At 33.0% G+C, this 16817-nt stretch overlaps 1 long non-coding RNA gene across 1 annotated transcript in view; it reads left to right on the top strand.

Annotated features, from left to right (window-relative positions):
* The window catches only part of LOC128311237 (uncharacterized), a 403478-nt gene extending 392895 nt beyond the window's left edge, over window positions 1-10583 (top strand). Inside the window, exon 3 of the long non-coding RNA XR_008289425.1 lies at window positions 8100-10583. This is a non-coding gene — a long non-coding RNA (uncharacterized LOC128311237). The remainder of the gene's footprint in view (window positions 1-8099) is intronic.
* The last annotated feature ends 6234 nt before the right edge of the window (window positions 10584-16817 follow it).

Genomic DNA, 16817 nt, shown 5'->3' with positions numbered 1-16817 from the left:
TCTCAGATTTTGATCCTGTTTTTCTTACCTATAATTTCTTATCCAATCTACTTTTGAGAGACCATATAATTTATTAACATATCAGTTATGCCTTGATTATATGCTTAATCTCTTAACTTGAAACCTCTTATTAATTTATTTAATTAAATACATTTATTGAAAGCCTCATTTGTGCCATGCATAGGACAAAATTTTGGAAATAAAATAGTAAATGAAACAGATCAGATTTTGGCCTGAAACTGACATATAAGGTAAATACATTCAAAGGGTATTCTTCATGAGGGAACGAATCTCCATTGATTGATGTGGTATGGATATAAACCTGATTAGTGTTTGTCATCTAATCATATGATGGACAAAATGACAAATAAGCCTAATGTTTTATGAAAAGCCTCCAAGAACATCTTGTATATTATAATCATACCTCTTCATTAGCTGCTGTTTTAACATTATTTACTTTTGTTCAAATAGGGTTGGTTTTCTTTCAAAATAACTATTTAAAAAATAGTTAATTTTAGCATTTACATTTAAAGAAAAGCTGTCAGGATAAAACACTAGTAACACTATTCATGTTTTCCCAAAATGTGATTAAGGCTTGTACAGAATATATATGTATGTTCATTCAGTCGTTTTATATACATATGAATATGTGTACACACTCACACACACACAATGTGGAAAGACACAAAGGCACAAAGAATAAGTTTAAAACTTTGAAAATTCCCCTAATGATTTATATATGTAATCTGAGTATTTCTTCTCTATGTTCATATTTATTTTTTCTTAAATATTCAGGTTTCCTACCATATATACTGCCTAATTATCTATTTCTATTATCTAAAATTAAATCAAGAACATTTTCTTAGGTTAGTAGTTCGTTTTGTCAAAGGGATTTCTAATTTGTACCTTGTATTTCATCTTGAGACTATACCATTTTTATGTCCTATGTCTTTTTTTGTGGGCACTATTTTTCTTCCTTTATTTTTCTTTCTTTCTTTCCTTTTTATTTTCTTTTCTTCTCTTTTTTCTTTCTTTCTTTCTTTCTTTCTTTCTTTCTTTCTTTCTTTCTTCATTTCTTTCTGTGTAATTTGGAAGTCATATTCTGGTATAAATTTTATTAGTATATATTGTTACTGTTTTTAATTACAAATGGAAGATAATTTCTCACATTACTAACCTAATGAACCAGCTTGTATCTATGTATTACCTTCATGAGTATTATGGGACACTTTAAAATTTTCATACTTTTTGAGGGGTGCCTGCATGACTCAGTTGGTTGAGAGACCAACTCTTGATTTTGGCTCACGTTTCCTGGGATCAAGCCCCTCTGTGGGCCTGCTTGGGATTCTCTCTCTCCCTCTCTCTCTCTGTCCCTCCTCTGCGGGTGAATGCTCTGGTGCTGTCTTTCTCTAAAAGTAAATAATAAAATAAACCATAAAAAAATAGATAAAAATACTTTTTGAGTAAGAGATAGTAAGGTTTGTGGTGCATTTTATTAGTTTAATATTCTAGTTTAACATTCTTTTTTAATATTTCCATATGATTCTGGGGCTTATGGAAGAGACAGGAAATGACATGGGGATTAACTTACATTTACACATGTAAATATGTGTTTTTGTGGTTTTGTGGGATTTTTTTGCTGGTACAAAAGAAAAAATCATGTTTATTTTACAAGGCAGTATTTTCTTAAAGCATTATACATAAAGGAAAGGTGAAGTATCTGTAGGAAAACAAAATATAATTTTGGGAAGTTACAGAAGGGTCAAAATTGTGCTTAAAAATTTAAAAGAGACAGGTTTTAAAAACAATAGCATAGTAAGCAAATATTGCAAGGTATGAACAGCCTTAGAAAATGTATATGAGCATAATGATATAGAAACTCAATATTAAAACTCTTGGTGATCATTTACTTTCAGACTTATTCAGACTACTAGGAAAGCACTGCTTCAGTCGTAATAGAAGAAAGAACTCAGAGCACATGGCCCTTTTCTAATATAGTCAACTCTCAATCATCCATAATAATGAAAAGGAGTAGTGACATATGAAATTTTTTTAAAGATAACTCCAAAATTAACTTTGAGAAATGCCTTGGACTTATGGTTGGATGTGGAAAATACTGATATCCTTAGAATTTATAGCACTGATAAAGTTAGTAGCAGTCCCACTTTCTCCCCTCCTCCTCAATGGGAAGAGACACAATCACACAAGCAGATGCACACACACACACACACACACACACTTATACACATATGTATGTGTATATACACAAGTATATATGTATGTCGCAATCTTTGTAGAAGTTCCTGAGGTATGTATATATACTTGGTTTCTTGTTCTGTAGTATTTAATACCACATTGTTAGGGAAGGTAAATTGTTAATATGCTTGGCATATTTCACATTATCTTTTCACTAAATCAGAGCACCTGGGTACTCTGAAACTCTCAAATATAATTGTCCAGGAACCCTGAGATAATTTTAAAATTTGGCAGAACCACTAAATGCCAAGCAAACAATTAAAAGTAAAAGTGATAGTTAATGGAACCATAAAATATCCTAACCGTCTTCATGATAATTTATAGAACACAGCATGAAAATGTGAGATAGTCGGTCGTTTTTCTAAGCACTATGTAGAATCTGTTTGCTTTAAAAATAGTACAGGTTGATTTAACACAAAACCAAAAAAAAAGTATACTAAAGCACATCAGGGAAAGAATGCAGCGGTAACAAAATAAGAGGAGATGTTTACTAGTTACAGTTTGCAATGTGTAACAATGAAAAAGGACTACCCCTTATAGAATGATAATGTCTTAGAGTTGATCACCATGGTTCATAAAATCAAACTGCTCAATGAAAAGATCTTGTCTAAGGTAATTCTGGAAGATAAAGTTCATACTCTACTTAATTATTGACAGCCATGGGATCTGGGACTACCTCATTTCATTTGTGAATAGTTCCTGTTTGAGAGGCAGTACAACAGAGCGCTGAAGAGTGTAACTTCTTGTCAGACAACTTAGGTTTACACCTCAGACCCACCACTCACTTCAGGTGGTCATGAGCAAGCCACCTAAAAAGCGTATCTCTTAAACACTTGTAACAGGTCTTGACACAGTAACTGCTATAGAAGGGTTAAATATCATTACTGTTTCATTTGCTTAAAAGTTCTTTGGGTGTTTTTAAATAAACCATCTTCTACATAAAAACTATCTACTTAAAAATTAATTGCTAACATTAATTTAACTCTGACAATTGATAACATCCTTTATATGTGTAATTATAATTTTTACTAGAGTTTGGTCCTATAGAGTGTAAAGTCAATAGTCTTAGGCATCACTGCCATGCATCTTTCCCCTGAGTGTGTCAAGATAAGACAAAGAGGAAAATATAAATCAACAACCACTAATCATCATAGTTTTGATACAATTCCTCAGCTAATTCTAACTCTGCCTAAATCCACTGTCATTCTGCTTTGGCCTCCTGGGTAATGAAAATCTTATTTGTTCAGCTTAAATACTACTTTTACAGATAAACTTCCCAGTTATCATTTCCCAACCAATCTACAACTCCCCCAATTATATACCATTTTATAGGGTGACAGAATTGTCTGAAATATATATTTCTATTTCAGAGATGTTAAAAATGTAAGCAGAAAAAGATACCTTTGAATAAATGAAATGCATGCTTGTTTTAGCACTTTCTATTTTGCCGTAATAGAACTTACCAAAATTGTGCATGATTACGTAATTATTTGTTTAATAATAGGTGTCCCCTGTCAGGATGTTAACTCTGTGAAAGCAGAGTTTCTGCCTGGCTCATTCATCTTGTATTCATAGCAAACAGATCTTCTCTCCCATAGAGACCACAGAGGAATCACAGTATTGATCAGCATTCTGATACCTAGCAGGTATATCCATCATGTGTGGTTTTTGAAGTAAATGAATACATTTTTACATATAAAGATTGTCCTCAAACATACATATTTGAATACAGCAATCTTGTATCCCATTATACTTTTTTTTCCTACCCAAAGAGTTGGCAAATAATTTTCTGTGAAAGACCAGAAAGTAAATGTTTTAGGCTGTGTGGTCATGTGGTCCCAGTAGTAACTGAACTCTATCATTGTAATGCAATAGCAGCTACAGATAATACATAAACAAACAGGAATGACTGTATTTCAAGAAGACTTTACAAAACAGTTGGATTGCGCCCGTGGGTGTGTTTGCCAACCTCTGTTCTGGACCATAGCATATACCAGCTGCTATATCCAGATGCGTTAAATAGCACCAAGGTATTCTGCCAACCATTTCTTGTATTGCATGATATTCAGAATCTCACTATTTTGGTTGTTTTCTTTTGGTACATATTAGCTTTTGTAGTCCCTCTTTTGACATATCCCTAATCTAAACATAACATCCCAGCATGTGTCTAGCCAGTGGAGTCTATGGTGCTGACTCTCTCTCATTACTGGACACTATCGATAGTCAGTTTTAAAATCTGGATCATAATATTGATTCTTATCAAGTTCTTGCTCACCTAAAACCTCTGCTGGCTGCTAGGTCTCTCCTATTCTCTATTCATGCTGTTTTGAAATTTAATGTTTATACTATTAATTTGTATTTTCCTGTTTATGGAAAAGCACATTAGTATGCTTGTATGTGAGTTAGTTATGTGAACTGTCCTATCATTTTACCTTCTATCAACTGAAAATCTGATAAACTTTCCTTCTATAATTTCTTTGAAATCGTTAATAAAGAGACACCCAACGCCTCCCTTTAAAGTGCTGCAAAGTTATTAATCAACTCCAGCTGTATATAATTCTTGAACCAGCTGTCCACTACCATTTCCACAAGGTATACACCTATTTCCAGGAAATTAACATATCAGACATTGTCATACTTAGATAAAATCAAGACACGGTGTACTTGGCCTTTTTGGTAGGGTCTATCAATCTAGTAATCTCACCAGAAGAGTAAATTATTCATATTTACTTATCTTATTTTAACCAAATGTCTACCCACTTGTTCAATCTTTGCACTTTTTACCAGTTTGAGAGATATTCAATTTTATAATGCAATTTAAACTTTTGCTAGATATTCTGCTTGGTTCCAGTATTTATACTTTTAATCATTTAAAAATTATTTTTTATCTACAGTTTTCTAATATTTAACCTACTTTAAAATTTCTGGAAAAAGAAGTTTTTTTTTTAAATCAGCAAATTCCTTTAAAAGTATTGAATATATATAAAACTCATGAAATGTTTAGGGGCCAATTTACTACCCCTTCATATATTAAGCTATGAATTCCTTTTTAGTTTGGTGCTTTCAACCTTTCAAAACTGCAAACAATTTTCCATTCTGGAAAAAACATACCAAAATTGGAGTTGATTTTTTTAGACTAGTCTCTGCTTTCTGTTAATTTCACCTCACATTCACTGTGAAGTGGTTCCTAATCCTTTACTGTCTTGCTCTTTGACAAAAACCCCTTTCCTTCAATTTATTATAACCCTGAACCATGCATAATATATGCAGTGTTGTTCACCTCCATTGTGAAATATTGAGGAAATTGAAATTCTTTTTCTACAGTTAGCCTGCAAGATAATCCATACAGTCTCATTCCCCTTTCTTGGTTCATACTTCAGTGTGTTTTTTTGATTCCTGCAGCTTTGAATTTTGATGTGTTAAAATATATTTAAATTACTGTGTGAAATATTCTTATTGTGAGATTTTTATTTCCACAAATGTATAAGGTAACATACTAATTCTGATAATGCTGGGTTTTTCCGTATTTTGTAAAAAAAAAAAAAAAATTCACCATCTCTTCCACACCCACTGAAACCCTACCCCACATTTGCCCTCATCTCACAGATAATTCCTCTCTTAGGAAAAGACCTGTTAGGATTGGAATGATCCCTATGCTAATCTTATTTTCTCTTTTTTCCCTTGGTGAAATTGGTTATGTAAGAGAGGGATAATTGAGCAGGACAAGGAAAATAGAAATGAAGAAAAGGGAGTTTCAGATAAAAGTGAGGTTAGAGGAGAGCCAGGAAAGCTCAGAAAGTGAACTGCCATATTCTTGAATGCTACTGAAAAGTAACAGAGGAGAGAATAGTAGTAAGTTAGGAAAAAATATCCTGACCACTTTTCCCTCTTAAAAGTTGAAGAATCTTCCCAAATCGCCACGTAACAGATCAGCCCACAAAACCATATAATACTACAGCCTCCTGTTCCAAATGAGTCAAACATTAAGATGAAAATATACAAGAGTGGGAGATTCCAACTTCTAGTTACATACAGAATGAATGAGTCACAGGAATAAAAAGGACAGCATAGAGAAAATAGTCAATGGTATTGCAATAGCACTGCATGGTAACAAATGGTAGCTACAAGTATGGTGAGCATAGTAATGTGCGGTTGTTATTACTATGTTACGTTAATAGTATACGTTATTACTATGGGATATACCTGAAACAAATGTAACATCATGTGACTACTTTCCTCAAAAATAAACAAGTAAAAGAGATAAACTTGACAAACACACACACAACATGAAATAACACTATAAGTCAGAGTTAGAAAAAACAAAAGAAATTAGACAATACTCAGAAAAGCATTAGAGTTCAAAACAAAAAAAAAATCACTTCATAAATATAGGAGGGCCACAAAAGCAAATAAATCCAACAAATAATGCATTAAGAGAAATGCAAGATAAAAAGAAATTAAAATGTTTAAATTTTCAAGAGAAGATAAAATAAGGTATTTAAAATAAAGAGGCAAATACTGAAGAGAGGAAAGGATAAATCCAATGTATGAATAATAGCACACAAAATAAAAAAGTACATCATGTGCCTAAGGTTAATAACTCAAAACAACAAACACCAAAAGAATTATATTAAAATCACTAGACTCTAAAGGATAAAAGGAAAGGAAAAAATAAAGGATAAAAGAAGAAAATCACTATGCAGAGAGAAAAAGAAAATGAACTTAAGGAAAAAATTGATTATCATAAAAAATTTCAAAAACAATGTTATATTCTATGAGAAAAGCTATACATACTTAAGGTGATAGAAGAAAATGTGAGCTAAGAGTTTTGTATTTACCTATCTTGACATTCAATGATAAAGAACATTGTTAAATGTTATCAACATGCAAGAACCTGGAAAATATTGTTCCAATAAAACTTTTTTTGAAAAATCTAATAGAGAGTAAGCATCAAATGATCAAATTATTTGAGAAAAATTGACATAAAACTTGTGGTGAACATGAAATACAGTTATTAATAGATTTAAGACTAAAAGAGAGAGAGAGTATAATTATACCAAATGGCACAGATCTAGCAAACTTTTAAAGTCATGTTAAAATAAGTCAGTATACACTTAACAAGTCTCCTAATAATTGAAATTGAAACCATTTGAACTTCATTAAAGATAAAAAATGCAACTGATTGAAATCCATCAAACATCGTTAAATCAATCATAGTATAGCTTTAAAAAAGAGACTTCTAAGAAAATGGAATAGTTCTATTCCTTTCTATTAATTACAACTAAAAATAATGGACATTATCTGTAAAATAAATGTAAGAAGACTTTGGAAACTGGAAGGAAGAAAGCACACCAGGTAGGGAATTTGGATTCAAGGAACAATACGGTGATGAGTTTCCTGAGTTTCTTTTTGTCTCTTATATCCCAAACTTGAAGGTGAAGAAGCTGGTAACTCAGAAATGCTATATACACAGAAAAAAAAAATAAAAGCCCCAGTAAAATCAGCTCTTTCTAGCCATGGGACCAGGAAAGAGATAATTTAGGAAAACCTAAAACCTTTAGAAGATAAATGCTCTATGGCATCCAACCACAGAAAAAAACATGGCCCTACTCCCACCCATTGCAAAAAGAGTGAGTGGGGAGGTTAGACTTCTGTCTTCTTGCACCTGTAATGAAACCTCAACAGCCCCAGCAGGGTAGTGTCAAAGAAAGTAAAGTACGGAGCCAGGACTTAACTGTCAGCAGGTAACAGGCCCTCTAGACCACAGTGGCAATGGAGATCATGTAGGCAACATGGACTTACCCTCTTACCCAACAGTAATTATGTTTCTTTCTCCCTCCCAGCTGGCATGGTATCAGAAGAGACCAGGGGAGAGTTAGGACTTCCACCACCACATTGTGGTAGTGATTAGCTCGATTAATAATCAACAACACTTGGAAGCAACAAAGATGTCCTTTGGTAGGTGAATGGATAAATAAAATGTGGTATATCTAGACAGTGAAATACTATTTAGTGCTAAGAATACATAAGCTATTAAACCATGAAAAGACATGGAGGAATCTTAAATGAATATTAATAAGTGAAATAAGCTAATCTTAAAAAGCTACATGCTGTATGATTCCAACATTCTGGAAAAGATTCTGGAAAAGGCAAAACTATGGAGACAATAAAAAGATTAGTGGTCGCTGCAAGGAATTGTGCAAAGTGATAAATAATCAGAACAGAGAGAATTTTTAGGACAGGAAAAAAAATCTGTATATACTATAACAATGGGTGTGTTGTTTACATTTGTTCAAACTCATTGAATGTACAACTATGGACTTTGGATGATCACTGTTTGTCAATGTTATGTGTAAATTCACCAATTGTAACAAATGTTTTTGTATTTTGTGTGTGTGTGTGTATAAAAAAGGATTACATTTCATACCGAAAGAAGAGCATCATTGGACTCATGCCCATGGTCTCAACTTTCCTGATGGAACAATATAATGGCCTACTAAAGATTTAGTTGTACACAGAGAAAACAGAGAAGTGTTGGAGTCCTATCTTGCAAGAACTCATATATATTTTGAAACTACAGTCAGTGTTGCTCTTTCCTTATAGACAAAGACCAAGAGGTAGAAGTTGAGTGACTCCTTTTGAATTTTTTTATCTTTATTGAAGAATAATTTCTGTGCAATAAACTGTGCCCTTTTGTGCCAAAAGGAAAAATAAAAGAAAATAAATAGAAACAGAAATCAATAAAGTTGAAGACAGAAAAAAAAATGAAAAAACAATGAAAGGGTCCTTTGAAAAGAACTCTACACAAAAAATTCTTTGACTTGACACAAAAACATGATCTATAAAAGGAAAAAAATAACAAATTAGACCTTATAATAATTAAACCTTTGCCTGTAAAGTGCCTTATTAAGGGTATGATAGAACAAGCTACAGAATAGGAGAGAAAATATTCATACCATATATCTGACAAAGGACTAGTATCTAGAATATATAAAGAACTCTTAAAACTAACAGTAAAAGAGCAAACAATCCAATTAGATCATGAGCAAAACATTAGGAGGCATTTCACCACAAAAGACACACAGATTACAAATAAGCAAATGAAATATGTTCAATATGATCAGCTATTAGTAAAATGCAAATTAAAATCCCAATGAAATGTTTCTTCATACTTTTAAGAATGCTTAAATTACAATTAGGGACAACACAAAATGGTGGTGAGGATATGGAGACGCTGAATCTCTCACACAACGGATAGTAATGTAAAATGATACAACCATGCCAGAGAACAGTTTGGCATTTCTTAAAAATCTATATGAAACTACCATACAACCCACCTATTGTACTTTTAGGGTTTTATCCAGAAAAATAAAGATGTATGTTACATAAAACCTGTACACATTCATTTCATGTCCTTATTCAAATATACCACTGGAGGGAGCTGGAAAAATAGTACACTAGATGTCTGTTATTATTTGTTACAACTGCGTGTGAATCTACAATTATCTCAAAATAAGTTTAATTTTAAAAATATAGTATATTGTTTTTTTCCACTAATAGGATATGAAATTTAATACCTAATATTCATTAAAATTCTGAAATGCTATAAAAGTAATAAAAGATGCACTTTGATCTTATAAGACTGGCTTATACATATTTAGTAGTTGGGGAATATTTTTTTATGTAACAACTTAGTAATACCTAAAAACTGGAATCAACTCAGATGTTCTTCAACACGTAAAGTGTTAAATTGTACATCCATAATGTGGAATACTATTCAGAAATAAAAGGAAATGGACTATTGATGCACACAACAACTGCTACGTCCAGAGAATTATGCTGAATGGAAAAGGTCAATTCCAAAAGATTATTTATTGTGTGATTACATTTTTATGAAATTCTTGAAATGACAAATTATAGAAATGATGAACAGATTGATCATTGAGTTTATAGAGAGGCTGGAAGTGTAAGAGAAGTGACCGGGACTTTAAAAGTGAAACAAGAAGGACTCTTGGGGTGATGGACATGTTTCGTACCTTGACTCTATGGGTATGAATACACTGCTTGTAATATTGCATTGTAGTTTTGCAAGATGATACCATTGGAAAAAACCGCATAAGCATACCTGGAGCTTCTCTGTATTGTTTCTTAAAACTGCATATGAATCTACAATTACCTCAAGATAAAAAGTTTACTAAAAAGAAAAAAAAAAAAGAAGAAAAAGCGTAGTCACCTTTGGAGGACAAAAAGGAACTGATTTTTTTTAAATAATGAATAATGGGGGAAAAACTATCTTTATCTTACCTTTACTATATGAACTATAACACTTGGTACCCTAATAGTAGAAGAATAAAAACTTTTATTTACAGAATTATTCCAACTCATAAAGAAAGTTAGATTTAGAATGTCACCATTTTGCAACACTCAAAAAATTAATGATTCCAGGCATTGAATATCAGCAGTTTGAACATCGTCAAGCAAGCAGACATAATACACTTCTTGAAGAAAGAAAGCATCATCTGTAGCCTTGACAGTGATTAAAAACTAAGTTTAATCAAGTCTCTGGATTCAGCTGCCCATTCTCAGGAAGAACAGAAGACGAATGTTGAACGGCCCCATAATTATGAAATCAGCAAGATCTAGATTGTGGGAGACCCAAATGCCCCAGAAAATACAAGATAACGTGAGGATCTTCAGATTTAAACAGTGAATTAAAAGACACATCACATTTTTAAAAATTTAACAAGATTAAACTTTGGTGTCTAGGGAAGTATTCTTTGATATTAGAACTAGAAAAACTCATAAAGAAACAATTGCTATGAATGTCAGGAGAGCACTCAAGTTTTCAGGGAAGGAGGGAGTTGTGACTGAATTGTGAAGTCTTGGACAAGACTTCTGGGGACTGGCAAAGTTCTTGACCTGGGTTACCATTACAAGGATGGTCACTTCATAATATTTCATTAAGCTCTACATATATTTTCTGTGTTTTATTTATTTTTTTAAGTTTATTTATTTATTTTGAGAGAAAAAGAGAGAGAGAGGGAGTAAACAGTCAGGGGAGGGGCAAAAAGAGAAGAGAGAGAGAATCCCACTCAGGTCCTTGCTGTCAGTCCAGAGTCCAATAGGGGACTTGATCCCACAAACTGTGAGATCATGACCTGAGCTGAAATCAAGAGTCAGAAGCTTAATGACTAACCCACCCAGGTGCCTCTCTTTGTTTAATTTTTTTTAATATACTCGGGAAAATTTCATAGTGAACATTTTCCCAAATTTTAAAAATGCCTTGAAATCCTTACTTTAAAAGTTTTATAATATACCATAATAGGATATATAATAATAACATATAACTATTTGCTATAATAGGACACTTTCATTCTTTCCAGTTTTTAATTATCACTAACAAAAGTACAGTAAGCATACTTTCTATTTTAAAATAATCTCGAGGGGCGCCTGGGTGGCTTAGTCGGTTGAGCGTCCAACTTTGGCTTCAGTCATGAACTCGCGTTTCGTGGGTTCAAGCCCTGTTTCAGGCTCTGTGCTGACAGCCAGAGCCTGGAATCTGCTTCGGATTTTGTGTTGCCCTCTCTCTCTGCCCCTCCCCTGCTCACACTCTGTCTCTCTCTTTCTCAAATATAAATAAAGATTTAAAAAATTAAGAAAAATAATAAAATAATCTTGAAATATTGATTGTGTTACAGTTTCAACCTCAGGCATGCTGGTCCTTGCTACTGCCCCCAAAGTAAGGAAAATATAAAACTGTGATGATCTGAATATTTGTAGTGTAAGTCATTGTTTAACATTTAAGAAATCCATCTCATACTTTATAAGTTGGTTATTTTTAGGGGGAGGTATTTATTTACTTAATGAGACATTATTACATTTTGGGAGACAAACAATAAGCCAGCTTATAGTATACAACTAAAGAGCCCTGTTAATATTTGAAATGAACTGAGGAGCAAACGAAAAGGATTATAAGCCCTATCTCTAATGTTGATTTGCATAGCCTAGATATTATCCTCCACACCCACCTACTCAAATATAGGAAAGTATAATGTATCTTCAGATCTACAAGGAACAAGAGTTCTATGTAGGTTTGTGGTGGAAGAATTCTTAAACTTCCCCATGGTTTAAAAAGATCTGTTCATTCAATTAAATTGATATTCAGTACACAGGGAAATGGTGATTTAATTTGTCAATATTATTTACATTTCCATGGCCAATATTGTATACAATATTAATATATTAAGAATAAAAAAACTAATTATGCATTTATTGCCTACATAATTATGAGCTAATTATACTACTAATGGAAAATGTCTTTCATTGCTGTTAGACTTCAATAAAGATATTTTTTATAATCTTTACTTGGCATTTAGTGTGTAATAAATGTCTTCATAAATATAAATTCAATGCTTTCTTGAGAGAGCCCATTTAAAATAATAAATGCATGTGACAATGATCTTATTTAGAAAATATGAGTTTTAAATACTGAATAGATTACAACTTCTATTGGTTCCTTGGAATTATTGTTCTTTCATTGTAGCTGAAATTTAAAGCCCTTCTTTCTAAAAGACATTATTTCTGTTACAGCTTTCAGTTACTTTTCAACTTAAAAACACCAGGTAACCATAGATTGTGATTGTCTCAAGATATTTCTTCTTTTTCATTCGTATGCTGTTCTATTGGGAATTTGAACATATTATTAAGCACAAAATGTGTAATAGGTGGTCCCAGTACAATTAGTAGAAACATGTTCTATGGTATAATAGGCAATTAGAGCCCAGCAAGAAAATAACCTTGTATATTATAAATTCCCAGAAAGTCAATATGACAAAATTGGTGAAAAATGAATGAGTATTTTCAAACGTATCATTATTGAAATATAATTACTCTAAACAAATACTATTCATAAATCAGGAAAAAAATGTCCCCTCCCACTACACTCTAAATCAGAAAACTTTAAAATAGTTAAACAGGTAAGACTTAAGAAGGTTATAACGCAGCCCTTTAACACATAATAAGGAATAACACTTGAGTATGTGACAATAAAACACACTTAAGAATCATCAACTTTCTCCCAATATGCACACCAGTTAAAAAAGAAATGGAACAAAAATAGGATCAAACAGATCTTAGTGAGTCAGTTTGTCCTTCATTTATTCAATCGTTTATTCATTCAACAAATATATTGAATTCCTACTTTGTTCCAGTCTCTGCTGTAGCATATGGCAACGTGAACAAAACTGAGTCTGTGTGTTCACAGACCTTGCAATCTACTGAAAGGAGAAGGAAATGAGCAATGAACTGGATATATAATAGCCTGGTGGTAAGTGCTATGGAAAAAACAAACAAAGGCAAACTAACAGAGAAATCAGTCAGGATTGTTGGGGAGGGTGTACTATTTTATAAGGGATGATTAGGCCGACTTCTCTAATATGGTGAAATCTGAGCAGAGATTTCAAGTAAATGAAAGAACAGCTACTTGGCTTGAGGGAAAATCTTCAAAGAGGAAATGGTAACTAAGGCTCTGCAGTATTAGAGGGATAGATAGTGAGAAGACCAATGGAATGATGACTGATGGGGCTAGGGAGGGACAGATCTCAAATGTGCTGGGGCATACTAGGAAAGTTGGACTTCGCTCATTAAGGTGGTATACTGTTGGAAATTTTGGAAGAGAGGATACGGTATCAATCTGACTTATGTTTCACATCTTTCAATCTGGCTTCTGTGAGGAAAAGTACTGCAGAGTTGGGGAGAAAGTACAATAGTGGAAGTAGAGAGGCTCTGGGCTAGGAGCCAAATGCAATATTCGAGGCCCAAAGTAATGGTGGCTTCCACTAGGCCAGTTGCTGTAGAGAAAGTACAAAGAGACCCAGGTTCTTGAGATCTTTAAAAAGTATTTTGGTTTGCTGAGGTATAAGATGTGGGGTATAGAAGAATGAGCGGTTGATAATCATGCTAAGGTCTTGGGGCATGAACAACTGGAAGTAAAGAGATACAATTGATATGCCAAATAAGAAAAAAGATAGATGTCCCAGTAGAGATGTCGTGGAAGCAGATAAAAATAGCTCTATATTTATTTTGATAAATAAATGCAATATAATACATTAATTTACACACACAAATAAGGAGAGAGTTAGGAATGAGTCTGGTATTGTTGGGAGTCATTCATTTGGGGATCATCAGACATGATATTTAAAACCATAAGACTACATGTGATCACTGATATAAACATGTATTAAAGCGAAGTTGAGGACTAAACCATGGGGCTGTGCAATATGTCCACCCCCTGTGTAATCCATGATCTATAGTAAATCATAATCTTCCCAAAGCCTTCTGCTATAAGAATATTTAGTGCTAACCATGTGGAGACATTAGGGTATAAACTAATAAATGGCCCTAGGATAATCACGATCTACTTGGAAAAGGAAGTTAATACCTACCTCAGATAGTAGGGCAAAATAAATTTTGTGTAGACTGAATAATTAAATAGAACAGCTATAAGAAAATATTTATTTGATCTCCAAGTGGTGAAAACATTCAAAAGTCTATCCTTAATGGAAGATACAATAAATTAGTGGTATAGTAGATAGCTACATTAAAAAATGAAAAAAAAATTGGCATATCAATGAATACTATAAAATTCAAAGTAAATGGCAAACTTAGAAAAATATACTTTACAATACAAACAAGAAAAAGAATAATATTTGTACATATATGTTCTACATAATATAAATTACACTCATATCTGGAGGAAAAACAAGCATCCCAATAGAAATACGGCCAAAGAGCATTAGTAGTTTATTTATAAAGAAAGAAATGAATACCACGGTCTAATAGATCTCTCAAAATATTTACATCAATAGGTATCAACACATTGCAAATTGAGAGAGATGTCACATAAGAAAGTGGCAATATTAGAATCTGGATGGTGTCTGAGCTTTAACAGAGTGACAAGAATAGTTTATAAAATTGCTTACAGGCATGTATATTAGGACAAGTTTTCTGATAGATATTTGGGTATTACTGATAAAAATTTTAAAGATTGCCAACAATCATGGGGCTAGAAAACATCTTTTGGGATTTTACAGCAAGGGAGTAATGTCATTTTTTAAATAGTGACATTTGACTCATCTGATTTTATTTTCATAACATCAAATTGTTCATTATCAAGGATTCATTTTTGGTTGTTTGTTTCCTTTTTTAAAAATGTTTTGATATGTAGGGGGAGCCTGAGTGGCTCAGTGGGTTTAGCATCCGACTTCAGCTCAGGTCATGATCGAATAGCTCGTGAGTTCGAGCCCCACGTCAGGCTCTGTGCTGACAGCTCCAAGCCTGGAGCCTGCTTCAGATTCTGTGCCTCCCTCTCTCTATGCCTCAACCCACTCACATTCTGTCTCTGTCTCTCTCAAAAATAAATAAACATTTAAAAAAAATTTTTTTAAATGTTTTGATAAGTGGACTCATGTCTTTTTTTTATCGTCTATGAATTGAAAAGTATACATCCTATTTTAAATACTTATATTTAACATCTTTAAAATTTTATAAATTTAATGGGACTCCTGGGTGGCTCAGTCAGTTAAGCAGCTGACACTTGATTTTAGTTCAGGTCATGATCTCACGGTTCATGGGTTGGGGCCCCACATTGAGCTCTGTGCTCATAGTGCCAAGTGTTCTTCCAATCCTCTGTTTCTCTCTCTCTGCCCTTCCCCACTTGTTCTCTCTCTCTGTCTCTCTCTCTCTCAAAAAAAAAAAAAAAAAAATATATATATATATATATATATATACACATACATATATAAATGTTGAAATTTTTAAAAAATATTTTATAAATTTATTACTTTTTAATGTTTATTTTTGAGAGTGTGTGAGAGACAGAAAGAGGACAAGCAGGGGAGGGGCAGAGAGAGAGGAAGACACAGATTCTGATGCAGGCTGCGGGTTCTAAGTAGTCAGCACAGAACACATTGAAGGGCTTGAACTTGTGAACTGTGGGATCATGACCTGAGCCAAAGTCGGACACCTAACCAACTGAGCCACCCAGGTGCCCTAAGATTTTATAAGTTTAAAGTTAACTTCTAAACATTGTAATAAAAACCACCTCCTTTCAGCAAACATTTACATTATTATTGCTTTGTTGTTAAATCTGTGATATTTGACTCTGTGTATGAACGTTCATTGTTTCACATTACATTTTTTTAATGAAATGAATTTTTTAATGAAAATGAAATATGAATTTAGGATTGTTTTATGAACAAATTTCACATATTAAATTCTGTGTATTATGTAGAATATATATGTAAATTCTAAGTATTACAGCACTAATTATTAGGTATTTACACTATAATGTTACAACTCTTGAGTTCATTTTAATCTTCGCATTTTGTTTGATGTGCCCCCACCACCCATCCACACACCCTCGAGTCTCTAGGTTTCCTGGTCACCACTGACACCTGCTGTATCTTATATACTTTGCTTTATTACTGTGGGCCTCTTTTCCTAATGTTTCAGGGTAGGTGATACAACAAATCTTCCCTCCATTCTGGAATGTTTCATTTTGT

The sequence above is a fragment of the Acinonyx jubatus genome, chromosome A3, assembly GCF_027475565.1.
Source record: "Acinonyx jubatus isolate Ajub_Pintada_27869175 chromosome A3, VMU_Ajub_asm_v1.0, whole genome shotgun sequence".
NCBI lineage: Eukaryota > Metazoa > Chordata > Mammalia > Carnivora > Felidae > Acinonyx > Acinonyx jubatus.
Note: the sequence above shows the minus strand (reverse complement) of the source record. Positions and strands in the feature narration are given on the sequence as shown.